At 37.5% G+C, this 27,239-nt stretch overlaps 1 protein-coding gene across 5 annotated transcripts in view; it reads right to left on the bottom strand.

Annotated features, from left to right (window-relative positions):
* The window catches only part of LOC116428980 (tubulin monoglutamylase TTLL4), a 262,924-nt gene that overhangs the window by 14,022 nt on the left and 221,663 nt on the right, over positions 1 to 27,239 (bottom strand). For 3 of the 5 annotated variants that reach the window (XM_031981286.2, XM_076373811.1, XM_031981287.2), the window contains one exon: positions 25,309 to 25,424. The gene's annotated coding sequence lies outside the window, so the exon portion shown is untranslated. Of the gene's footprint in view, positions 1 to 4,991; positions 5,233 to 9,738; positions 10,127 to 25,308; positions 25,425 to 27,239 lie in introns of those variants that run through there. The other 2 variants (XM_031981289.2, XM_031981288.2) reach the window with 2 other exon arrangements.

Here is a 27,239-nt window from a genome sequence, read left to right as displayed (position 1 = left end):
CCGAGGAAAAAATTAAATTTCCAGTAATTAGCGATTAATTAGTAGGTACATTATTGAATGAATTGCAAAGGCAATATATATTATGATTCGTGGATACATTAGTTATAATGAGGCTGTCCCCATATTCATGAAAGCCAATGTAACTATCAAAATTTGTTAAAAAACGTAGGTTAAAAAAGTTTGAAAGATATATCTCAAATATTGAGCATAACGTTTTATTGCGAATGAGAATTAATAAGGAACGTGCTGACAGAGATTATATGAAATTTGAAAAATAAAGGGTTTATGAATATATTAACTTTTTTAGTTTTCCCAAAATTTATAGTAGTTTGTCCTAAAAACGAGTTTTTAAAAGATAGTGTTGTATGTTGATGGGTGAGTGATAGTCAAGTCGGAAGATGTTACAGAATTCACAACTTAAACTATTTTTAAATGAATGTAAATGTTTGAAAGTCTGCTAAACGATAATTCGATCTGATCCCCTTATTTTGAGTAGGGAACAAGAGCAACGTGGCCAGTATGCAATGCTTATTGTTAGACCGGACATCGTATTTCAACAGAATAATGCCGACACCTACAAGTGCCAAATTTGTTCGTGAATGCCTTTCACGTGAGAATAAGCTATTTTTGGATCATCCAACGATCTCCTCGATTGCAATATCATAGCGAACAGAGAATAATTCACTAAAACAATGTAAATTTACAAGAAGTAAGCGAAACGAATTAATTGAAACGATGTATTCGAATAAATGAATGTAACAGTGTACAATATTTATTAAAACAAGTTCATCAAAAAAAACTCGCGAACGTTTGAAACAATTAGAATACGTGCATTAACTTTGTTGCACTAAATAAAATCTGGTTACGCCACTTTGTCTTTAATTTTCTACACCTTTAGAACCATTTTTATTCTCATGCAATAATATACATTTTCAATGTTAACACACTGCGTACCGGCTAATTTTCAGAAAACTGAATTGTGCGGATGGCAATTTTCACCGAGGTCAACTTATATCGCTATACATACAAAAACTTAGATATCATATTGTTATGTAATATATTTTAAACAGACAATCAATTCGAATTAAATTTTATATTTTTTCTATGCCGTGGTAATCAGCGATGTTGCACAGCTAAGTGTCTTTATATAAAAACGAGATTTCCCATTTTTCCATATGATACAAATGTGTTAATCCGAACAATCCACGCGAGTTAACCCTTTGCACTTGTACGTCACGCTGGACGTTGAAAACTGTTCGAAACAGTAGCACAATTTAAAATGCTATAAAAATCGAATCTCACAATAATAATAAACAAAATAACCATAAAACATTGAATTCCACTGTTGTCAATTACTTCCATTAATTTCCCTAAAAATACAAGTTCGCACCCAACATTGAAAACAAATCGAGCGCAAAGGATCAACAGCACACGAAACATCCTGCAAAGAGTACAATGAACAGACTTCATCGCACACCACGGTTCCACATTGTAAAATTACTCTTCGCTTCACCTTTCCAGCTGATTTCCATTCGTGTTTCGGGTATCGCAGATCTAATCCCCCGGGCAGTTCGGCGTCGCTGGCGCAAGATTCGATTCGAACGGAGTCTCGCAGAAGGGAACAGATCGCGCGGCTAGGGTACGTTCGCCCGGCATTAGAAGAGGATTCCCCCGGTGATGAATCGTTGATGCAACCGGTTCCGAGGTTGCCGCGATCGACCAGATCGGCAGCCGATTTTTCGAATTAAGCGTACGATCTTAATGACCCGCCCATCCCCGGTCGTCAGCAGGACAGGTTTCGCTTGCGGGGCTTAACGAGGTGTTTCGCCCTTTTGGTAGCCGGTAGGCCAAACAAGGGTCCAAGTGGGCCGGCCGGAGTATTTACGAGCCTTTAGCTCTAAACGTGAAAGGTGGCCGGCAAAGGCGATCTCGCGGCGCAGATCGGCCAACGATGTGTCGCGTTCGTTAAAGAATTCGCTCCTTTCGGTATACACGGGACGCCTTAACTGCCAATTGGCTTGGCTTTACGGCTGTCTCTACGATCGCCGCTAGAAGTGGCGTGTTACCGAGAAATCTCGGAATTGTTAACAGCCCAGCCGCAGGACGGCGTAATGTCTCTTTAAGCGGCGACGCGTCCCGATAGGATCGGCCGCGGGACCCAATTTCCAGGACGCGTCCACCGGCCGAGCCTGCTGTTTATTCGACGATCGTAGAGCGAACGAGAACTGATCCGTTCCGGGGATGGGTTGCCGATATTCGATTTGTTCGAATGGCGTCATAATAACGGCAGAAGGCGGCCAGGCAAAGTACGTTTCGCGTCGGAATGCGTTCGATATAACGAAATCGGGATTCTTCCCCCCTTCTTTCGCTATCCATGTGCCAAACGCGGATACTCCGACCTAATTAAATCGAAAAGTTATCGTCGACGATGCTTATGTATGTGCTGTTGCTGCTTGGAATTAACTTTCGAGGGACATACTATCAATGCCTTACGTTTGTTAACTCTTTGACTGCCACGGCGGTCGCCGATGAGCAGCTTTCGAGTTACAAGAAAATAATTATCATTTGAAAGATAATTGATTTCGAATACAATGTTCACGTAATGTGAATAACTAGATAATAGGGTGATATAAGAATTTTCATATGGAAGAATTAATAATTCTCGCTTTGTACTTTTGATATAGAAAGGATAAGTGATATATAAAACTGATGTTTTTCGTGGCAGTAAACGTGTTAATGATTTTCTATTGCACGTGGGTTCTACTGTGAATAGTCGAATCGTGAACGTTTGTATAATTTAATATACAAACTCTCAGTTTATAAATATAGAGTCATAACCGATAAAATATTTTTTACTGATAATACAATTCTATCCCACGAAAGTTTTAGTATAAATGTAAAATAAAAACATAATATTTCTCTTCTACTTTCGTTATATAAATTTTCAATTGGGAGTTTTACCTATCTTCAAATTACTGTATAATAATATTAAATAAGAAAAATTATTATTATTAATAAGAAAATAAATGATAACGTGGGTTGGTCATTGATAATTATTGTTGTATCGTTCTAATTGAGTTTCTTTAAGTATATAAAGTTCATTACTCCATTGAAAATATTACAAAGTACCGTTAAGTGGTACTATATGTATTCTGTCAGTTCAAACAAGCCACCACCCAACGTCAATCCGCGTTCAGAATGTAGACAAAGTAATATTTTTATTCGGGATCAATTGGCAGTATTCCAAAGTTCGAAATCACTGAGTCGTGAACTGTCTACGAATCTCTCTATGTCAATAACGTCGTCGACAATGTATGTAGTTATTCATCGAGTAATAGCAGGTCAAGAAAAACGTTTCACCTTGTTGTCAAGTTCACATTTTGAACTGTGGTTACTACATGATTATGATCTAGATTTACAATAGTAATTTCAAGGAAATACAAGCGCTCTTTGAAAGAAAGTCAACATTTTGTAATTTGATCTAATCTAAAAACATTTTGTAATCTAATTTTCTGAGACTTTCTACATTTTGTAATCTTGATAATGATCTTTACTTCGGATACTTTAAAAATACTACAAAAACTGCCAACATTTATAACAAATTTGTTTTTCTTTGTTGAACAACTCTCTTTAAGTTCTTCCCCTTTTACAGCTAAAGTTCTTTTACACACAAAATCACTGTTTTGACTAATTGTGTTCTTTGAATGCCATTGTTCTCAGTACATAGTATCTAAAAAAACATAACAATGCAGTAGAAAGGTTTGTGCCATACGATAATTATAACTTCACTCTTTATCTAATAAACATTTTCTCCCAATACTTTGAATAATTTTAATTTTTAAAAAATGATTCTACCAGTAGACTACTTTTTGTCGTGCTACAAATATGAAGAAGTGCATAAACTCGAGCACTACTATAAAATTTTGAAGTCTAACATACTTGAATGAAACTTATGGAGACCTGCAAAAGTTTCTTTTTGAAAAATTGAGAAACCTTCTTAAAACCGATGAAAGAAGAATCCGCTTGAAATGACGCTTGAATGATTCGAAATCATTCATGTTCAACTTGAGATTGCAGACTCGTGAATGTTTATCTACAATGCTCCCTGTCATATTGTTCTGATTAAATGAATTTTCGACCATGGTCATACTCAAAGAGTGATCAAGCATTGCAGATATTATTTTTACGTGCCGACTTTTGAAAATCCGTTGATTCTTAGCTTTTCAATGTATAGCACTAGGGATAATATATTTCAGCTTTTAAACATGCAGAGAATGACAGAATAAACAAAGTGTTTACTTCAATTATGCTTACGAAATCAATGTTTTCTTTATTTATTTTCGGCCACTGTGAAGGTTATAGAATCTACCCTGCTTTCGAGAATACTAGAGAATGTTAAAATAACAATAAGATTTGTAGTCAAATGAGCAGGCAGCATAATGACGTAACAAGGAGGTTCTGAATGGGACCGAGTGTGTACCATTATTTTGAATATATTGTCATAACACTACCAGTATGTGTCTTAAAATATTTGAGACCAATTTATATCTGTAAATAGTTTTCAGCACATTTTGAATTAAAAATTAAGAATTTACGAACACGATCTTCGATAAAATTAATTCTATTCACTTAAAATTTTATATATTTATATCTTTCATATACTTCGTCCTGTAGTTGCTATTACAATAATTTAAATAAACAGAATTTCTCTTTAAGAAATCATCTCAAATTTTACAACTAATGTTAGTGTATCAGCTGCCAAAAGAAACAGAATACATGAAAATAACTCTTACTAAGTTTTTCACACTACATATTTCACGCTACTCGATATAATTGAATTAAAATATTAACCAATGTGCAAAATAAGAATTCTATAGAACTTAATACAGAAGAAGAAACTGTCAATATTTTGTTTACTCTCAGTTCATTAGTTAACTCTTGTAAATAACCGAACGTATTAATAAAGATGTCACATAAAGTCGTATAATTACCTTCTCTGTATTTCACGCAGAAGACCGAAACTACGACAATGCCACAGAAAACATTAAACTCGAATGCACTGCGAGAAATATGGAATATTTTTTCTTGCAGACCAGGTCCGAGAACACTCGCTCACATGTCACACCGATTCTACGTTACAATAAACCGATGAATGAATAACGAGGCATAGGACGACTGTGGAAGCCGCTATCTTGTTCTCTATTATCTATGACACACGGCGTCTTCGATACAATTGTGCCGTAGTCGCCACAATATATTTTCGCGTTCGTTTTGGCATTGTGCCGGACTTCTCAGTTACGCTGAAATAATTTCGTCAGCCGAATACTGATGTGTCATCTATGTATTATTAATACGCACGCATCGATGAGCGTATCGTTCAACATTCGAGTTATGGATGTAATTTTAGCTAAGAAATTTTATTATAGGCGAGGATTAGTGATTCATCGCGGTCCGCAAATAAAATAACGATATTATTAATCAGACGTTTCATTATAGGCATCCTTGATTAAATCGGGCGCCGGTCGTGTCAACTACCTTTTTCACAATTCGCTTTTGAAACGTTCAATTGAAAAGTGACAATGAAGCAGACAAAAATACTGATGTCGAAATAGAGTAAGTAAATGAAGTAATGAGTAAGTTGATAAATACTATATAAAAATGAACAAAAACAATTCGTCAGATTAATGAAAAGTAGTAGTAATAAAAAAAGTGATAGTAGCAAGTACAGGTGATAATTAATTAAATGAAAGCATGAAATATACTTAGAGGAAGTGACGAGTTGTAGACAATATTTTTAACTGTTTAATTGTGTAAATAGGTTATTTATAAATTATGTTCCTGCAAACTGTTTTGTACTTTTACGAAATGTAAACAGAGCACCTAACAGAGCATTCTTGAGCACCTAATGTAATCACATTCAAAATATGAGCAAAGTTTACATTAAAAGAAATGCCAATGTAATGATTAAACAGAGGAATTGGAGAGTAAGATAGAAATTTTATTCGCGTATCTATATAAATAATAATTAGCATCAGTTCTACCCAGTTTCTTTTGGAAATATATAAATAAGTACTTGAATCAGCAAAATGGTATGCTTGATAGTAAATGGTATATTACTTTAAATCTAAAGGTAAGAATGAGAAAGTTTCAAAGAAAAATGAAACTTAATTCCGTAATTATACACTTCGAAGAATTCTCTTTTCTCAATTTTAGTCACTTCGAATGAATGGAATTGTTGGATATAATCCAATTTGTGGGCGGTTTGTGATTAATCCTATCTCATATTAGTTACGCAAGGTCTAATGACTAAAATTAGTTAGATTTAAAAATCGGTCTAAAAATAATACGAACATCCCGTCTACTTCTGAAATTTTAATTGCAACTATACTGCATACTACTGTTTTCTTCCATATAAAAATCTTTCCTTGTAATTATTTCATACCGAATATAAATGAGTTAATTATTTTATAGTTAAATATAGAATAATCTAAAATCAATCATTTTCGTAACACATTGTTAATAACAGATATTAATTTCGTCTTTCACTTTAGACTTTACACTTTAGTATTGATCTTGTGTTACTTAAATAACATATATTCTTCCACAAAAGAATAATTAACACTAAAGCTACCGAACATTTAATACGATTAATACGTAACCCCTATAAAAAATGCAACAACAGATCATTTCCAGTTTCTCCCGGTGTTCATCATAGTATTCAAACAATTTATTTTTAAGATCATTTCGAATATTCAAGGCTGCGAAGATATAAATAGTTCCAAAAACAAAAAACCTGGAACCAGTAATTTTGTAAGGTAGCTCTAACGTTAATACACGTAAACACACTGTCAATTATCTCCCACCCCAAAGCCTAATAAGATATCACAGAACACAGACCGCTCGCGAAATAAATCAAACGTTACAAATGAAAATGAACAAATAATGAAGTGCAGCCACGACCTCTTCTTCAATTCCGCAAAATGATTCGCGCAGCTAAAGTGTGTTATCAGGCAGTTTTTGAACTTGTTGCAAAATTTTCATTACGCCGGGTGTCCGGCAAATCTGCCGCAGTGTGTTTACGTAACCTAGCATTACGCCGGCGCGCAGGGTAATAGAGGAAAACTTCATTCCCCCAAAATCCTGATTACCCAGATAGGCACTTACGTCCGGAGCGCTGCCAGTGCGGTGTATAATTTTAATCAAGAGATCTCCGTCGAAAATGTTGGGCATTCGCATCCGGATAAACATGATTTCATCCAGATTGGTCGGCATAATATTCCCGATGTCGAAAACGAGGCATTAGCATGAGTATACGCTGGTAGAGACCGGTAGGATAATTACATTGATTGGTCGTCCGAGCCGGATGTGATGCTGCGGCGAGCGAGAGCGATCGCGCGCGAGCGAGCGCACGCGATCGTACGCGTGTTAAGCTGTACGTAACGAGCGTTATCCGCGATCCGCGCCGCTATCGTCGGGCGCCGCGTGCACCGGCTGCGTTATTATTAATTGCGTTAACAATAGCGATGCTTCCTTGAATCGATAGAACCCGACGACCGACTAGATTTGAGATTTTCGAATAAGGTAGACAGACGAGTATTGGCCATATTTGTTACGTTGTTACAGAAATCAGCATGCTGACCGTTCATTATTACTCCGTACACCTTCTTTACACTTAATCCGATACATTTTCAATGATCTCAAACCGTTGTTTGCTACCAGCACGTGTTAGAATCGAAGCGAACGCGTGAAAGCAACGAATTTGTGGCTGGTTCTAATACGTTATTCGGAATTTCGCATTTAAAATGGCGAGCTAAGCTTGGAAATTCAAATGTGTCGATTATTATTAGTCTTTAAGGTGTACGAATTCGGTATTTAATGTACTACATACTGTAAGGTGTGTCGATTTTGGATAGTGAAAACTATCTACTTATGAAAAAATGAGTAACAGTAGATCGTGTAACGCATTTAACTGTGTGGACGAATGTCCGCATTTTGCTGACGTTAAATTTTCATGATTGGAGTACTGACAAGGAAAGGTGTCGAACCCGGAAATTTAAAAAATTATTATACTTTTTGTTTAATCAAAATCAAAATGTATTAATAATTCATCGAATATAAGAGAAAATTCCAGTCTTATTCTATATCAACCTAATTGCATTCAAACGAATTAAATAATATTTCTGTTTGTTAAATTCTATTTAACACAATAATGCGTCGCATTCAATGGTAAATTCTTAATTGACGTCCAGCTATCAATATGATTGTTTGCTATTTACTAATGAACTGTTTCCCATGGTAAATCACACATCAAGCTATTTATCTTCCGAAATATTGAGGTGATCTATATTAGGAGCTGCTCCATATTAGGCGCCATTACTCTTTATGCGTGGCCACTGCCGAGGTTGTTTAACATTCTCAATTAAGCGAATGTTAAAATTTACTTAGATGTTTCAGCAGAAAAATAAATAGGGAGAATATCCACGAATTTGTTCCTTATACCTTGTCTTCCTGTAAATTAGCATCGCGATACGGGATGATATCCGCGAGATATGTATTTTATAAATAAATACGTAAATAAAATAAAATCAATCGTAATTCGATGCAAATGTAGGATACAGTTAAATTCAGCGTATCTAAATTAGTAGAAAGTTCGTAATCAGTGGACTGCGGATCGTTATGTAAATATAGATTTTGATGAGCTGGTTTATAAAAATTTCAAACGAATCGAGATTCGTTTTTTGCGTCGGCGAGTTTATCTTGCCCCGACGAAGATAAAAGTATCGGTAAATTTCTTTAAACGTTTTACTACGTCGAGTTTTACAACGTAAAAATATTGTAAACGCATTAGATCCGCGATCCAGCGATTAGTATTTGGTCAACGGAATTTCTAAATAAGGAATCAATCACTTTTCTAATTCTATATTTCGATAATTTAAGTGGCGATCGAGGAACCTGACTATTTAAAGAATCTTGATAAACCACGAAAATGTATGTGTAGGTAATTGAATTATTTTGGTACAGAAGGAAATCTGACTGAAGAATGGAATGATTGGTATTGAAATATTCGGGTAATGGAAGTATAGTTACAAATGACTGTATTGACAACTTTTCACCTATAATTTTATGAAAGTATGCAATTATTTTTAGATATAAACGACGGTGGACATTTTTCTTATTCAGTCAATATTTTTTTAACAATTTCATTAAGATATTTGCAGAGTTACTTAAATTTTCCTTGTAAAAATCTCTTTCTTTATCATTTTATTAACCCTGTTAGATCAGAAGAAAAATAGTTACGTTCTGATGAAGGTAATAAAATTACAAAAAAAAAATACAAATAAGTACCAAGGTAAGTGAACTCAAAAACTAGTAATTTCAATTGAAACCGTTATGAAGAATCGAAATAAGTCATAACTGTTATTCGGTACACGAGTTCTGAACAATATCGGTTTCAGTTCTATATCTGTTATTTCCGGTTTTCGAGCCAGTTATGGAGAACCGAAAAATAACAGTCACAGAACCGTTTCAGAACTGCTATAATTCCAAAGTTCCATTTCCGGAAGCAAAACCGATACAGCTCAGAACCAATACACCAAATAACATTTCCGCCTCATTTCGGTTCTTCATATCTACATCAAGAACCGAAACCAATCTGTCTCCGATTCCCAATAAAAACAAATCCCCAAATCCGCCGTTCCAACAGACGAGACGCGGCGCGAATAAATCGAGAAAAGTTACCTCGTCAGAATATCAATCGCGTCCAGCGTCGGTGGTCCTTGAACGAGAGCTCCAGCGGGGCATGGTTACCGGAAAAGTGGCACGGCGCGGATCGAAGCTTTCGCTGAGGCAGAGGCCGAGAGAGGCGCGGAGTCACGAGAGAGGAAAGGTGTAAGAAGCCAGTTCGGCGTCGCTAATTCGGAACGTGCTGGTGTACGAAACGCTTCCGCACTGTTCCTCGTCTCCCTCTTGTTCGAAAACAGTTGTCGATGCTCTCGTCTTGTTCCGTCCCATCGGGCTCGAGCTACCCTCTCCTCGTTCTCTCTCGCTTTCCCTTTCTGCTCCTCTCTCCGTCGCACGAACCCCCGGCAAGGATCGCGGCGGTTCTCGTGGAGCAGAATGGGTAGGTTCGCCTCCGAAATTCTTGGCCGGTACGCCGTTGGCTCGTGCTACGAGAAACGTGGGAAGATTCTCAGGCCTGGAAGCCGTTCATGCTCCCACCACGTGGACCCGAGGAACACGCGTTGCAACGGTCTGCGTCTCTGTGCATGCACGGCCCTCCGCGGGGGCACACGTACGGTCGGTCACACACGCGCTCGCTTTTATGTAGGAATACACGGAGGCGTCGCGCGCTCTCCTCTTTTTCCTATCGCATTGTGCAGCGAGCTGTGAGTCCTCTTTATGCGGCAGAAGAGCCAACCTGGCCTGTAATGTAACCTTAACGTGGCCCTATTGCCGCTTGTTGTGCACATAATACGAGGCTATTGTACCCAGCACGGGCCATATTGTTGCCCACATCTCGGCCGGCACCCTGCCACGACGCCGGCTACGATCCCCCTTTCCTTATTCCTTGCCCCGGACTAACCACCCTCTTTCTTTTTCTCTCCCGCCAAGGGAACCCTCTTCTTCTTGGCTCCTCTTCGATGATGTTGTCTTTGTCTCGTTCCTGGCACGGTCAACAGTGGTACGGATTGCCGGATTAGGAGGAAGTTTTATAATCAGTTTCTTCTCTGATTTGTGTCAGGTTGATCGTTAATTCGCGGGAAAGTTTCGCTTACGCGGTGGTGTTGTTTAATGGATTGTTGACCACGAGTTAACTCGTGTTTGCCCTTGCACTGGCCATTTCTATTCTTAAAGGGTAAGTTATATAAAATGTATGTCCAAAGATTCATTTTGATTCGTTACGTGTAAGTAAAATATATTGAAGTTTATTTAGATAGTTTCACTTTCATATTTAATTACGAAATAACAATGACATGGGATAATTCCTGCGTAAAGTTGCCGGTCAACAATGTTAACATGTTTACGCTGGCATGTACTGTTGGCAGTGTTTGGGGTGTGCATGTAAGGGGTGTTTTTCTAGTTTACAGTTTCATGGTTTTGAGTGATTACGTGTAATCGTATTGGCGAATAGTAAATTAGGCATGGGAAATATCAAGGAATTAAGAAATAAAACCAAAGTAGATGAGAAAAAATGGAGACTGACCAATCAGCTGAATTCCTCAAGCCAGCCATCAAGTGATCTGGCAGTACCACTGATAGTACGCAGCTAATTCATAAGATTAAAATAAATTACTGTTAATGAGTAACTTATTTATCGGATTACTTATTAACATTTATTCATAATTAGTAATTGAAGATAGAATAGCAGACACGTAACGAAAGAATGCACTTCGATATCATTTTTGCGAACATTGTCATTGCGATCTAAGATTAAACATGTGGAAAGGTGTCTCGACGTGAATGCAAGTAATCGAAATCAGGTCGATAGGATGATAGTGGTTTTACGGTAGAATTATTGTACATAACGCTAACCGTACCGCGAACCGGTCAGATGACCGGTTTTCAGATTTCATTAAAAATTCTGGATTTTCTTTCGTTCGTTTAACGTTATACCGATTCCAATACTATCCGACTAATCAGTTTTTCAATGATTGCCTTTCCTTTTGTTTCTGTTTCTAAATGAAATTGATCGTCTAACTTGTTTACCTTCCTTTCGTAGCTAGTTTGATTGGTAACTCATTAATATTGTTCCTATACGTAATTTAATATCTATTTCATCATTATTGATTAACCAATTAACTGCGCTCGATGAATATACACATCTTAAAACGCACAACGGTATTAATTTTTTCAACGATAAATTATTCACATTTCCAAGTACACGTGTAATTCTTCTTCGTTTCTCTGTGATACTTCGTTAGAATATACTATAGATGCATTTGCATATACTTTATTGTTTGATTTTATTGTACGCACAGTGGCAGATTTTTCAAACTAAATTCCATAGTTAACTGGTTAATTTAACGGCAGAATTCGTCATGGATAAAATTATAACGTGTACAATACACGAAACACTCAGTTATAATTATAATCTTTTATTTTCAACTTGGTCATCTTTAGATCGTTAACGCATCGTTGCGGAGCAAAGTGTCGATCATCGAGATTTCAGCGAGAGTTCACACGACGCCGATACGATTAATCCACCGGTGGCCGTGTTTGCGTAACAGATGCTACGCAGAGATTCTTATTTCCGGTCTTCTTTATCGGGTGTCCTTTCCACTGCGCAGCTCCGGTTACACGAACTCCGGTTATCCGAACTAATTTTGTCACAGTATCCCGGTTCTTGGTGAACATCTTGCCGAGGCTTTTGTTTGGACGAACTTCGACGCCTCGATTGCGGCTTTGTTTCTTGTTCGACGGCGTTGGGCGAAATGTAGTTTGTTTAATAGAACTTTCGGGGAATTTGTATTTTTATAGCGACATTCGTAAACATTGGAATTAAATGAAATTTTATTTCTTTCGTAGTGAAGAAAATGAATAAACAATACTAAGGTAAAATGAGCTAACGCTTCAATTCAATCGTTTATTTTGCAATTTTTTGAACTATAAGATATTTTATTTATGTACTAACCCACTCTATAGGCACCGTTACGGCGCCATTTATTTTGTTAAAATTTTGTTCGTTCGATACTTCACTAGGAAAATTAATTTTAAGGTTATGCAAAAGGTGTCACTCGAATTCGAGTGACGTGTCAGTCAAAGTGTTAAGCGAATTATTTCTTTGTAAATTCTTCATATAATTGAGATTTTTCATTTAGAAGTATATGTTAAAGAACGAATTTTCCCCTGCACTTTCTGAATACTTCTACGGATGTAGCTTTAACCTTTAACCTTCAGGGCTGCTTTCATCCCTTAAATGTAAACGATTTTGTCATATATCAGAATATATAATCAAATATTTTTAAGGAAATTCGTTCTGAATAATATCAATTTCAATGATAATTTAATTAAATTCAATTTAATGTCAATTATAATTTAAGTCGTGAATTCTAAACGAGGACGAGTTCTTATCGTTATCGGTATAAATTATTCACGTAACAGTGTTCATCCTACTCAGACCTATTTAATACTATTAAAAATTGCCACGTAATGAACCTATCAAGTTAGTCTGTGTCATATACATATTATATATAAATAATGCATATATATGAGTTAGTAGTTATTTATATATTTATGTGACATTATGAATCATTCGAATTGAATGAAATTCAATATCAATGAAACGCACAAAACTGGTGAAAACTTAATTATTGCAACTTCCTTCGTGTAAATACAACATTGTAATGAATTTATAGCATTTCTCAATGTTACTTTATCTTGAAAATAGTGAAATGACAAATTTTCTGAAACTTATTCTACCCGAAAGCTATTTAAAAGCAAATTAGTAATGAAAAACCGGTTTCAAAAGTGAAAATGTAAGTCAATTCGATTCCGTGGTGAAATATTAACAGACGATACGATCGAAGACCGTGTAAAGGCTTAATGAATTTCGTGTGAACAGCTGAACTCCACCTACTACATTGTTGGGTTACAGCAGAACAAGTATCGGGACACAGATCAACGCGACAAATTATTGAAACATCGATTAATGGGAAATTTGACTATCGGAACACCGATTAATGAAGCGCCTCCCTACTGATATTATTTTACAATTACGAAAATCTTTCGAATCATACGATTATTGGCAATTACAAAGTGATATATGACTAACTTCCATACATTATGCGAAACAATTTTAATAAATGATGTAATATTGAACATATTTTTGAAAATAGCTTGGAAGCTAGGATCAAACGGTAGTTATATGTATAGAGGAAAGTTGTTTAAAATAATGCCCTTGGCAATATATTTTAAAGTCATTTAAGTTAATCGTGGCAAAACGTGTAAAGTGCCAAAGTTTTAAACTTTTAATTGTTAGAAGATTAAATTTCTAACAAAATATCGCAAGATCATTAAAATTGGCGAGGAGTTTCTAATATAAATAATTACGTATATTTATTTCTACCTTTATCTGCATCTTTAACTTCATTTTCATTTTCATTTTCATTTTTTTTTGTATCTTTATTTTTATAAATATTCTCATAACCTTACCTGCATAGTTAGTTACTGGTACAGTCACCTTACCTATGAAAATTCCATTCGACCAAACGGAGTTACACCGTACCGGAGGAATTCGGTTATTTGTGACTCGATTCGTTCACATAATCAAGGTTCTTCTGTACTTGGAACGTAATGGACCCTAAGCTTTACGTAAGCCAAACAGATTGCTGCTGGCAGATTGTACGCACGCGTGTTACGTCAATTTAAAAAAGGCCTTCCCTGTCCGTGATTAATTGGTCTCGTGCAACTAGGTCCCGCCATTCCTTCGTGTGCCCACGTTACGTAAACTTAATCGGCTTTACCACTCAATCTGGCGAGGTGAAAGTTTTTCGTAGTTCGCCGCCGCGGCGCGGTGAATTCGACGACGTCCAAATTGGGCGGCCGATGTTTCCGATAATTAATTCGAAAATCGAGGGAAGCCCCGCGGAAGTCAATCTCTCTGCCCGATGAAGACTTTATTCGACTGATCGAAGAACATTACCGAATACACTTGCGTCTTTATTTTCCGTGTGTTCCGATAAAATCAAATTCAAAAGTGGTATAGTTGAGTTTGTCTCATTCGATCATTCCCCAGTAAAAGCTTCAGTGCCATGAGTATTGTGTAAGTTCTAACAAGTTGACGCGATACTTTTCTTTGCATTCTAAAAACACGATTTGTTGCATTTAATGAAATATTGTAATTGAGATTGAAGATTGACAGTATGAAGATTGCTAGTGAAACTAACGCTGGTGGCGAACGTGTTAATGCCCTTTAATCTCTTGAACGCCAAAGATATTTTTTTAATTTTGCACAAGAGAAAATAGGAAATCGTTATTCGTAATTAAAAAAAGGCTAGAAAAATAATAAAAAATATTTTCTTATATATATGGCAAGATATATACAACAAAAGTTATTTAACACTAAAACTACCGACTAATCGGAGTGACTTATTTCTAAATTCGTATAGAAATTAGAGCAATAAATTTCTCGAGACCTGATACATCCCTTGTATCTGTACAAACACAAATTTATTTTACAATTCTTTGCAAAAGCCTTGTAATTTAAATACTTGCAAACCAAGCATTCTAAAATGTGTCAATTTGACCCGTCTGGTAATTTCACTGTTAATATCTACGTAGTATTATTAATATGTAACAGTATTAACATTCAATATCATCAACATTCAATATTATTAATACAAACATTATTAGTATTCCCCACATAATATATTCATAACGCGCAATCAGTAGATCGAACGCGTTACCATTCCACGGATCTGAAAACGGAGCTAGAACGACGAGTAAAAAATGTCGACGGACTTCTTTCCAAATAAAGAGAATCCCCAATTATCGGAAGCACGTCGAAGGGGATCGGACGATTCAATTCGTTTCGCGAGAGCCGAATGAATATTTATGCATAATCGAAACCGACGGAGGCGACTCGCGATGCCACCGAGCCTTTCGTCGCGGATTGAAACGTATCACGGTCCCAAATTGAATGGGTATCATCGGGCGTGAAGAAGTTACAGCTCGTCACTTCGAGCACGGTTTTTGCCTTCGCAGCTGCGCCCGCAGGATCCGCGCTAACCCAAAGTCGATTAAAACGCCGCTTTCGTGGCCGGTCCGAGTAGGAAGAGGGAATCCGTTCGACTTAATGCCTGATTATTCATCGCGCGAACAAATCAGGAATACCGATCTTCGCCCCGGTATCTCCCCGAGCATTAATTCAATGCGGTAATGAAGTCGGTGAAAAAAACACCGTCGGCCACGGGGGAGAAAAAGGCGAGGAACGAAAGATCTCCGCGGGACGGTCCGTTTGATTCATGATGGCGTGCTTGTTCGTTAACACCTCCGCCGGCACGCTACCGACGAAATCGAGTCGATCGTTATCCGAACGGCTCCGAACGACCGCCACGAGTAATCAACTTTGTAATATTTCTTTATCGAATAATAGGATTCCATTTGTTCCGTCGACGAGAAAGTGACGCGGCTTTTCGAACGCGCTGCGGCGAATGCTTTCGAATGGCTCGAACACGGCTTCGATTAATCGAGGATCTTAGAATAGAGGAAAATCGAGTGGAATAATAGTTTAACGGTAAAACTACCGAACGAGTCAAAGTGATTTCTTCCTTTTGCGATTATTAAAAAGATGGATGTTTCATTGGGAATTTGTCGAAGAAATTGATTTAACGATACGCGAACTGAATTGTAAATTAAAGTCTCAGTGCACTCTTGGAGTTTCTACAGAGAAATGTCAAAAAGTTAATATAACGGTAGTTTTAGTATTAACATCGATTTTTGGGTTCTCGACACTTTTGTGAAGTGCTTTTGAATTAATGAAATACTGATATTATAATGTTGGTAATATTGATCGTTAGAAGTATTTTGAATGTATTTTTCATTTGGTTTTTCAAAGCAATACGTAGAAGGGAAGTTCTTTGAATTTCCGGGTTCGATGACTTCCCTTAGTGAAGAAAAAGGTAATCCGTATAACACTGAAGTAGCAAAAAAAGAAATCGCTCTTCGTACATACAAAGATTACCAGCGTGAATGTACCGTTTAATTTCCTTTGCGAAATGTACAGTTAGCAACCCTTCCGGATCGATATTTTTGAGGAAATTTGAGGGACTCCAACCAGTGACTCTGTATTTATGTTAATACGGAAAATAGCAATCGAATTAACGTTAATAACAGGCCCTTATGCTCTGTACATTTACGACGCATAATCTGCACCTGAACCAGTAGTCGTTTAAATTTCGTTTATGAACATAGTCTTATGAATGACGTATAAAATTTGCATCTCTTAAGGAAACTTATATGAAACCCGAGAGCTGCTCGCAATTATTTAGCCCGTGTCCACTAAGGAACCGTTACATTTGGAGATGAAGTTAATATAATGGAGCTCATTAATAAATGTCGCCAGGGAACCGCGGGACGTTTATGTGAAAACTTTGTACACCGGGTGATAAACAAAGGAGAAAGATGTTGTGGATTTGTATCGAATGAAACGAGTAAGGAATGATAAATCAATGTAGATTGTAAAATCAATTATTTTGATATGTAAATCAACTTTGTGCAAAACGAATTCAGGAACATATTAATTCAAACTTGATGTTTACCCAAGTTTAATAGCAAATTAATGCTGTAATAAATACTGCTAGATTAATATTATAGAGATTATTAAATAATAATATCGACAAAGATTGTACTATAGATAAACTTATAAGCTCTAAGCATTTATCAAAAGCTCTTCAACTTTGCCACTTGATATGACGTAACAAAATTGTAAAATTTGATATTCGCTATTAAATTCTGTTCAACCTTTTAGTTCATAAAATATTACAATAAAATTGCTCAGTTTATGAATTTTTGTTTTTACATATGATTTCTCTCTACGATAAATATAAAAAACATTGTCCATACTTCATCAGAAAGTGGTAACTATTTACAGTGAAAAACTTTTGCAAAGGCTCAACAACGAAAGACTAATCGTAAATGATTAATTAAGTAATACGTCTATTCAGTCACGAACTGATTTAACAACCCAAGTACAGTGCAACGTTCCAAAATGTCCGCCCACTGCATTCCCATAAAAGCACACGAACATCATTCACGATGCATCGGCCAACTGCAAGGCACCGATCGCTCGGAACCAACAAAAGCGTCCGTCGCCACTTTTATACGTTCGCCAAACGACCGTTCCCACCGCGGATCCCTGTAATGATTCCATAAAAATGAAACTATGTAGAGGTTTATCAACCGGTATCGGGCATCAATTATATTCCGAGCGCGTAGTAACCTTACGATTATAAATTCGTCTCGAATAATGAGTATCGTCACGTCTCGTCTTACGTGGTCATTGTCGGCGCGAATCCCGAAACGGGAGCGTGTAAAGTGTGATTCTACACGACGACCGGCGGTAAATTACTGCAAGAAAGGCAGAGGAAAAAGAAAAAAGAATTCGAGCGGAAAGAGACGAAAAGGGAAAGAAAATTACGGGAATATTTTTTACGGAACTGACAGGACCCGGGGCCCGATAGTGCCGAAAACGCGGTCCGGGAATTTAATGCCCCCCGGGGGGCGGGGGATGGAACGGAGCGGGGAGGGGAGACCGGCGGGAGCATCACGCGAGGCCCGTCAAGCCTCGATAAACATCGAAATGACCGCGTGATCTGTTTAGCTTTGGCTCAATTACGAGCCACGCCGGGATATTACACCTGCTGTCAGGATCAGAGGCCGCGATACGGTGACGGCTACGATTCACGAAGGTGGCTGGCCGCGTGTACCACGGCAAAAAGGAGAGAGAAAAACGCACGGTTTACGGTAAAGCGATGGAGAGACCCGAGGTCGCGGAGGGGTGCAATTTTCGCGGTTCGCATTTTTCGCCATTACCGTATATACCGTTATTTCACGGTAATCGTGTCTCATCGTTCCTCGGCCTGGTTCCACCTTCGAAGCCACCTGCTTCGCGTACACTGGCTGGAATTAACGTCGATGTTGACTTGAAAGGTTACTCGAACAACGGTCCCCTACCGGGATGCGTGTTTGAACTTTATTTTTAACTCCCGCGTGTCGCCCCTCTGTCGCCGCTTGTAACGGTCATTTCTCTCTTTTCGATGGACGCGGAATAGTGTTCGACGTTGTTGCGTACGAAGTTCTGCGGTGTTGAACCTTCGCGCTCGGTTTATTTTGAATGTTGTCGGGTGAGCTTGTATTTATTCTTAGGGAATTGATAGTCATATCGACTGAAACTCTTTTACTTGATGTTATTACTTTTAACCCTTTGCACTCGGTTTATTTTGAACGTTGTCGGGTGAGCTTGTGTTTATTCTTAGGGAAATGAATGATAATTTACTGCGATAGAATTCAATGGTTTATATTTATTTCATTTATTGTTATTGTAAGACTTAATCTTTTGGAGAAACACTTTAATTATATCCTGTGAATGCATTATTGCGAGAAACCCAAAATTTCAGCAGCAAATGACAGATACAACACAATTGATAACATGAAACACAATTTACCGAAGAATTTATTGATACCAATTTTCAGCAGTTACTGACGGATAAAAGATAACCAACAAATAACATAAAATATAATTTATTAAAGAAACTATCGATACCTCAATTCTAGAATACGACGAAATCGTAAAGGTAATGATTTCGCGGACGGTCACCAACGATTGTGTATAAATATTTTCCGTAATAAAAATTCCAACAACCAAATCGCAAACGAATCGAAATTTTTCACTCGCCGCGGGTTCATAAAAAATAAACTGCAAATATTACGAAGAATAAATTATAATCATCACCCATCATCATTACACCTTTTTCTAAAGCCGATATACGTACACTATACCGTTAGCAATTACACAAATATAAGAAATGAAAATAACGCAAGAAGCGACAAAAAGGAATGATTACTATGCAGACTGAATAACACGGTGTTCGAAGAAACAAAGTAAATTCGTTCTATTAAAAGCAAAATTAATATGTCTTCATCCTACACAATGACGCAGGTGCGCGGTGATCGTGCACGGGACGAGCGTGCCCGGCCTCCTTAATGCCACGGCAGATTAATTCATTGCAAATTAGTCACATAAGACCGCGATAATATTTCTTGTAAGATTGAACACGACGGTGGATAGAAGGGCGTCCGGATTACGCGGAACAAGTTGTCCTTCGGTGTTCTCCGAGAGCGGCGGCTCGGGCCGAGGCGTTCATAGAGAGGAGCGCGCTGTCGCTTAAGGATTCGTGTTCGACTCTTTTTCGTGTGATCGGTGGGCTTAAACGATGAGGGGACTAATTAACAACGAAGACCATTCCGGCCGCGGGCACTACACGTTTCTACACCATAGGATATATTTCTCTTTTCTCGAACACGCGGTGCCATATTTTTTGTTGCAAAGAAGACGCCGGCTTCACTTTCTTGCTCTGATCTCTCTCCCTCTCTCTCTCTCTCTCTCTCTCTCTCTTTCTCTCTCTCTCTCCCCCTCTCCCGCTTCACGGGTTAACGTCGCCGGTCTTAATTATACCCTTAGTTTCCCATTAAAAGTGTATCCGCTTGTCGCGAAGCGGCCAACAGCCGAACATAAATTAAAATAATATGAATTCATACACGTAAAACTAATTTCTTAGGTAGCCAACCCCTTTTTACCGAGTTGATGGCTGCATTTTCTTCTCTTTCTTGGCGCCGCGAGAACGATTCCTTTTTCGTACCAACGAAGCCCCGGGACGCGTTTAATCGCAGCCCGCAACGCGATACGGTATTTATTGAGCTGAAGTATCGTATTCGAGCTGTAACGTTTCTATAAAAATTTGTATTTTTCGAGGTATTTTAGGTAGCCAGGCACGAAGATGATAATTATTTTACATGGGAATGCACGGTTTTGAAAACTCGGCCGAATGAACTGTAGTGGTCTGGCTGTGAAAGTTTTATGTGAAAATGATAGTCATTTGTGGTAGTCGAAGTAAATGCTTTGGAAATAACCGACTTCCCCTGAAGTATAGGTTAGGTTCGAACTAGATACATCCCTGAACAGCTGTTATCACCTTATAAAATTAACACTGGCAACAGAATTGTGTACTACCTGGTTTTTTCCAATTAAAAGATGTAAGATCGAATTTTCAGCAGCGTTTGTTCGTGAAAAATTTATTTGTGTTTTCACCATCTAGGATTACCACGAGAATAGATATTCAAAATTCCCAGCCTTGAAACTATACTCTATCCATTCGTTGCAATAAAAAATACTCTTTATAAAATAATGGAATAGTCGAAAGAATCCAAAACAGTTCTGCTAATCTTAAAAATCAGTGAAGGAATCAAACAGGTATATCCCTGCTACTACCATTATCGACTAATTCCCAGTAAAGACACCCTAATCCGCCAAGCAGCACTAGGCCACTTTAGTTGCCAACCTAAAATTATGGCCGCCGAGTATCTCGCCAACGCAGGACAGAGAACCAACAACCACAGAGATACCGAGTAACTCAGTAATCGCTAGACGAGCTTTAATTTCCCAATGGCAGCAGAAGAAACCCATTCCCATTCTTCCCCTAGGCAACCTAGATCCTCGCCAAGATCTTCGCTTTAACCCCTTGCCGTATTTCTTTCCCAACTCTAATCAATACGACTACTTGAATCCGAATGAATTCAGTAGCATTTACGTTCGTCAACACTAATTTGACATATACTGAATTTTGCAAACATTATTTGGTAAACGTTTACGTCGATTTCAGATTGATAGTACACAAATATGTATTCAAACCGTCTGAAAGTTCCAAATGCCAAGGTGTAACTAAACGAACATCAATTCTAGGAACAATAGAACAAGCTGCAACAAATGCCCGTAAACCTAGTGTCAAATCACGTGGAAAATCTTAAGTTAAAGTCAATGAAATCTAAATACTCTAAACACCCGAACCACGTCAGCCCCAAGTCTCGAAAAGATTCCGTCCAAATTGAAGGTAGCTAAGCCAAGTACCCTAAGTGCCCTCTTCCCCAGGTAGTCCACGGATTGTCTCAATCGCGCGAAGTCTCCCGGCAGGTTGACCGTAAAATTGGATCCCCGGCGGAGAGGAGCCGGGAGCCGGCGAATCGTTTAACACCCCGTACGCGGGGCGCGCACCGGGTGCGCGTGTGTCCCTGATCTCCAAAATTAGGGTCGAAAATCATGACACGTCCCCACCGGTTCTTTCTTCGACGTGGGGTTGTACGGCCTCGTTCCGACGCACAGGTGGTGCGTTTCCCCGTGGGAACCGGGCGAGCGGAGTCTTCCCGTGTTGGGAAGAGGCTAGGAGGGTCTGTCCTTTACTCGGTCCACCCCGCAGTGTCGGGCCAACGAAAAGCCCTGCAAGTGTGTCCTCTACCCACCCTGAATCGGGCCACTGTTCACGGGCTCGTTCGCCTTCGACTAAAAACTCCGGGCGACGGGGGAGGGGCTGGGGGGAGGATTCCTTTTCCTCGACACAGGGGATCGGTACGGTGGATGCGGGGGCATCGACGCGAGGGATCGAAAGGTGCGTGCGCTGGGGAAGTGTGCTGCTCGTGTGCTGCTCGTGTGCTGTCCTTGTGCCGTCCTTGTGCCGCTCTTGTGTACCCGCCAGCGGTTCCCTCGGATTGCTTAACGCCCGTTTGATCGGGCCCGTTGTTAACCTGAAGAGTCGGCTAACCCTCAGATACCGGCTCCGCTTATCTCTTCCGTGTCCTTCTGCGCGCGTTGCTGCATTTCTACGGTGGTACTTAAATAGTTCGCTGCTTTGCGTGGCATTCGTACCGCGGCTTTTACAGATTCGTTTGTATCTTCATTTGCGCGGCTCTGATTCCTTTATTTTGCGGTTCGTTATTGCGAATGGTTGTTACGGTTTTATGTCCGAGGGGAAGTATGTTGTAATTTGCGAAGGTTTTAGTTGTAGGTCAGGCCTTGCGATACCTGGCTGTTGCATGTTGGATTGTTTCTTTGTTTTAATTGGTTATTAGTGGAATATTATTTTTGCTTTTTTCGTTTCGTTACGTTGAGAAACTTTTCGTTTTATTTCTGAGTAGTTCTAACGTAAATGAAGGTTTGTATTTGATATAATTATTATGTAATACAGTCCAGTCTTGTGGTATAGGGCACTTACAATTGATACAATTTTACGAAATCTTTTTTTAATATTTTATATACAACGAACCATGTGTAAAGTAATGATTGTAATTAACGTAACTTATTGAAAAATTATAAAAATCATTGGTATTAATTGAATATTCTTTTTATGTATATATCCCCATATATATATCACCCATCGTTTTCACTAATTTTAATATTATATTAATTAGTTTGTGTATATGTGTTTGCATTGATTTTTTTCCATTCTTCTTGTAGCATGTTCTATAGTCGTAACTGTGATGTTGGACATATTTTAACTTTCCACTACCTACAAATGATTAGGAAATTCTAATTCTTAAAATCAAAATGATACTACTTTTTTCAACGATGAATTTCTTATTTTTCCAAATAAACATGTAATTCTTTGTTTCGCTTTCGTTTTTCATTAAAATATACCTTAAGTGCATTTATCCTGCGTTTGACCAGTACACACATCATTTTAAAGCTCGAAATGATACTAACTCTTTCAACAGTGAATTCCTTATTTTTTCAAATAAACATGTAATCCTTCACACGCGAACATTACCAGAGAATTCTCAAATTAAATTAACAGTTAACAGATGAAACACCTATACTAATTTAATCTTCAGAAATCAAACGAGCGTTCTATGACTTTCGGCCGAGAGTGTACACGTCGATAACACGCGAATTTCCGAGTCACCGTAAGCACGGCGGAGCGTGCGCTCGCGAGGATGAGTGAGCAATTACCAGGTGCGTATTGGAGTACTACAAATTGCGTACCCGTTATGCAGAAGCTATCAGCGCGACAACAGACCTCCCCCTTCTCGAGGGAGGCACCTAACAAAATGTAAATCGTTTTCAGAAACCCTGTAATTCGTGTCCACCCGGCGATTTTCCAGGTCGTATATACACGTCGCTCGCAGTGAAAGGGTTAACGGTCCCCGGGCTCCTTGTAATCGTTAAAAAGAATTCCCATTAACGTATCACTACTTTCCCGTCCGCGAAGACTTAATTTAGTCGGCGCAAGAATCTGGCCGAGTCTGTTATCTGAATCGGGCGTTCTCGCTTCCGAAAATAATGGGGGCCCGATAAAAGAAGGTGGGAGCGGGCCCTGTGCACACGGCCCAAAGGAACGCCGGGCATATTTATTGATCGTAACGTGAATTCCAAATACTTAGCGAGTTGCGGCTCGGTAGCGAGTGTGCACGGCTTATTTTGTCTCGGTGTTTCACTGCAATTTCGATATATGATTTATGACCCACGATCGAGGAAAAGGGAAACATCCCGTAATAAGAAGGTGCGCGGCTGTGCCTCGCCTGCCGGCTGGAAATATTCGGTTTCGGGTTGTATTTGCATACGTTGTGCATACAGTGCGATCTTCATTGTTCGAATTCGTTTCGATACCTGGTAATCGAATGATCGAGCGTCCGTTTCCGTTGAAATGATTTATTCTGAGATATCGGGGCTTAATGATAGTAATAATAATGATGATAATGAAATATTAAGAATGTGTTGTAATATTAAATGAATACTAACCTGACTAAAATGATCGAAACAAAGGTGGTTCGTTTGATAAATACCTACCGAAACATATATTGTGAACATCGATATTAAACGAGAATAAAATGTTTGAATAAGAAGTTAGCAATTTTGTGCCTGTATTCTTTTTTAATCCTCCTCCTATGTTTTAGAATTATTTCTCGAAATCTTTCCTTTCTTTCATCCTTTACATTTTCTTTCCTTTTGTTTTTTATAATCACTTTTACCTCCTTTATTTTTTTTTCCACTTCCTTTTGCAGTCTATCATTATTACGGAATTAATTTGCTATCTTTAAATGTCATAATCTTTTTACTATATTTACTGAATTTTTTAATAAATACAATTTTCCGTAGTCCGAAATTTTGTACATTCAAAAACCAATTCAGTTACAGTTTCACTATATTTTAATTCATTATTCTATACATTCTCTTAGCAACAAAACATGCATTCATTTCGCTAACATTTCGATGTAAGCAGCGTAAAGTTGGTAATAGGACTTGATTGATAAATGTCATGCAGCATGTAACCAAGAATGCAGATACATAGAGAGCGAAAGCATAAACGAGATGCAATTTCTCTTCCTTATTTGTTAGAAAACATTGTATACTCGAACGTTTCGTTAACCGATATTTCGATAATCGGATTGGTTCGTTGATCGGTGTTCAAGATAATCACCGTTTTACCGTAAGTGTGAGCTGGCGCTCGCTCGGGCGAAGTTTCTCTTTAAACCGCAGGCTATGCTTGAACAGTTTTACTAAACGTTTAATTTTCATACAGCTATATACGTAATAATCGTGAAATTCTTCGATATACATATTTCCTTGTCAAATCAAAATTTACGCAACACTAGCGGAGGTACAACTAAAACTTTATACGAACTTGTAAATCAATTTACTAAATAATATTTTTGAAAGTGGCACCCAATTTATAATTATGCTCGTATGTAATTACTGCACAATTTCAGTAATGTATCATTAAACTGCGAATATAAATATTTTTGGAAGTCGTGTATCTTTCTTACCTTGCTCCTTTATTTTTCTTATCTGCGTGTTTCTTTGCTTATTGTTAGTTGCATCCGAACTACTCGCTCAATGTCTAGTATGTTCTTGCTTCCAATCTTTGGTTCGGAACTAATTTCTGTAAAATTGTAATAAAATAATTTGTTTAGTAAGAGAATTCAAAATTCAAATGAAATAATCTATCTGTTAACTCTTAATGTAGTCGTGTAATGTAAATGGAAACTATGAATTCAAATTATTCGGATATTCTAAAATATAGAATTATTTAAACGATCTTTATTTGCTTCACTAATATTGTGTATTTTATATTTCTGGTAAAGTGAAAATATTAACAATGATTAACAATATGAAAATATTAGTTATAAAATATTAGACACGTTCAGTTGCAGTAAACTGTACTTGTGTTCTAATTTTGAATCTTTTTTTCTAACATAAATTTTGAATTCAACCTATGTTGCCAAATCATTAACGAAAGACATTTGTATGAAAATAATAACGTATTTATCAGTGCAACCAGTTAGGTCATAAAATAAATTCAATGTCGTTATCTAACAGTACCTATTTTGAAAAGAATTTATTGACTACAGTATTACACCATATTCGTTGCTGTTCCATATAAAGGTTTTACTTGCACGTATGCGCGAGGTTTCTGGGTAGAGGCAAAAATAACCCAAAATAGCTCGCAACTTTCGTATGTTATTATGTAGTAATAAGTAACTATTACGCCGTCATTAACTTTCTTTAAAGTTTCAGGTGAATACTTCAACTGCCTTGTAGGTATACCACAGCAGAGTACGAACTACCGTGAAAATTAAAAATAGGAACAAACGTTCAATTTTGTGAATGCAACTGAATGCTTATTGCAACGTTCAACACTTTGTTGCATAAAATATCGTTAAATGTTTGATTAAAAATTAACTTTTAACGATTTTCGATATACTGATAAGAAAAGCCAGGTTCAGTAATGTAAATCTTTTTTCTTATACTCATAAAAGTAAAATAATGAAGCATTTAATTAGAGGTGTGCAATAAATTAAGAAGCGTTTTATGATTTAATTATCGTTTCCAGAAATTGCAAGTCAAATGTGGTCCAACCATTTAATGGCACAATAAAGGATTAAACGAATAAAAAGAAGATATTTATTTAAGCAGTTACAAACAGTTATAAAATTATTACGTTAAATTAAATATGAATATTGTCTGCTTTCGATGTACATAACTTTTAAATATCGAATAGCTAACTAACAAATAAAGAAAGAAAGAAAAACGGAACGAAAAAGATAACAAATCGCTTTTTACAGTTACAGTAAAGTGAATTATACATTTCACGTCATATTATTGTCAACCAGCCGACATGTTCATTACGGATCATATATTCGTAAGAAAAATCTGTTCCCACGAATAAAGTAAAAATCATATGAATAATAATGATCTATAAATATACACAAACTTTTGCAACAACTTCCTGATATGTATAATACAAAAACCGTTTTTATATTCAGTAATGGACGATTAATTATTCGAAGTGCACCGTAATGGAGCGTGATGGCGGTTCAAGCACGTATAACACTTGCTTCTGGTATGATGGTCCGATAAAATCTGTGGAAACTTAATATGCGCGCTTCGTGATAGCTTCAATATATATGTGATATTACAATGTAAAACGGTACATTGAATGCGAGACATTTTGGGATTTATGTAAAACGTTTATTATGCATAAGTGAACCTCGAGGACCGCGCTTCTTTCGATAAACATAAACTTTCAAAACAATTTTATTTCAAACCAATCTACTGGGCTTTGACTTTCTACTTGTAATCATCGCAAAAATTGCATGACAGGTGCAACATAAACAACGCAAACTTGTTTCATTTTAAAAAATGATTTTACCTCAAAGCCGCATGAAAAATAACTTTCAAGAACGAGATATTTTCA

The sequence above is a fragment of the Nomia melanderi genome, chromosome 14 (assembly GCF_051020985.1).
Source record: "Nomia melanderi isolate GNS246 chromosome 14, iyNomMela1, whole genome shotgun sequence".
NCBI lineage: Eukaryota > Metazoa > Arthropoda > Insecta > Hymenoptera > Halictidae > Nomia > Nomia melanderi.
The sequence above is the reverse complement of the archived record's forward strand: the minus strand, read 5'-3'. Positions and strand labels throughout refer to the sequence as shown.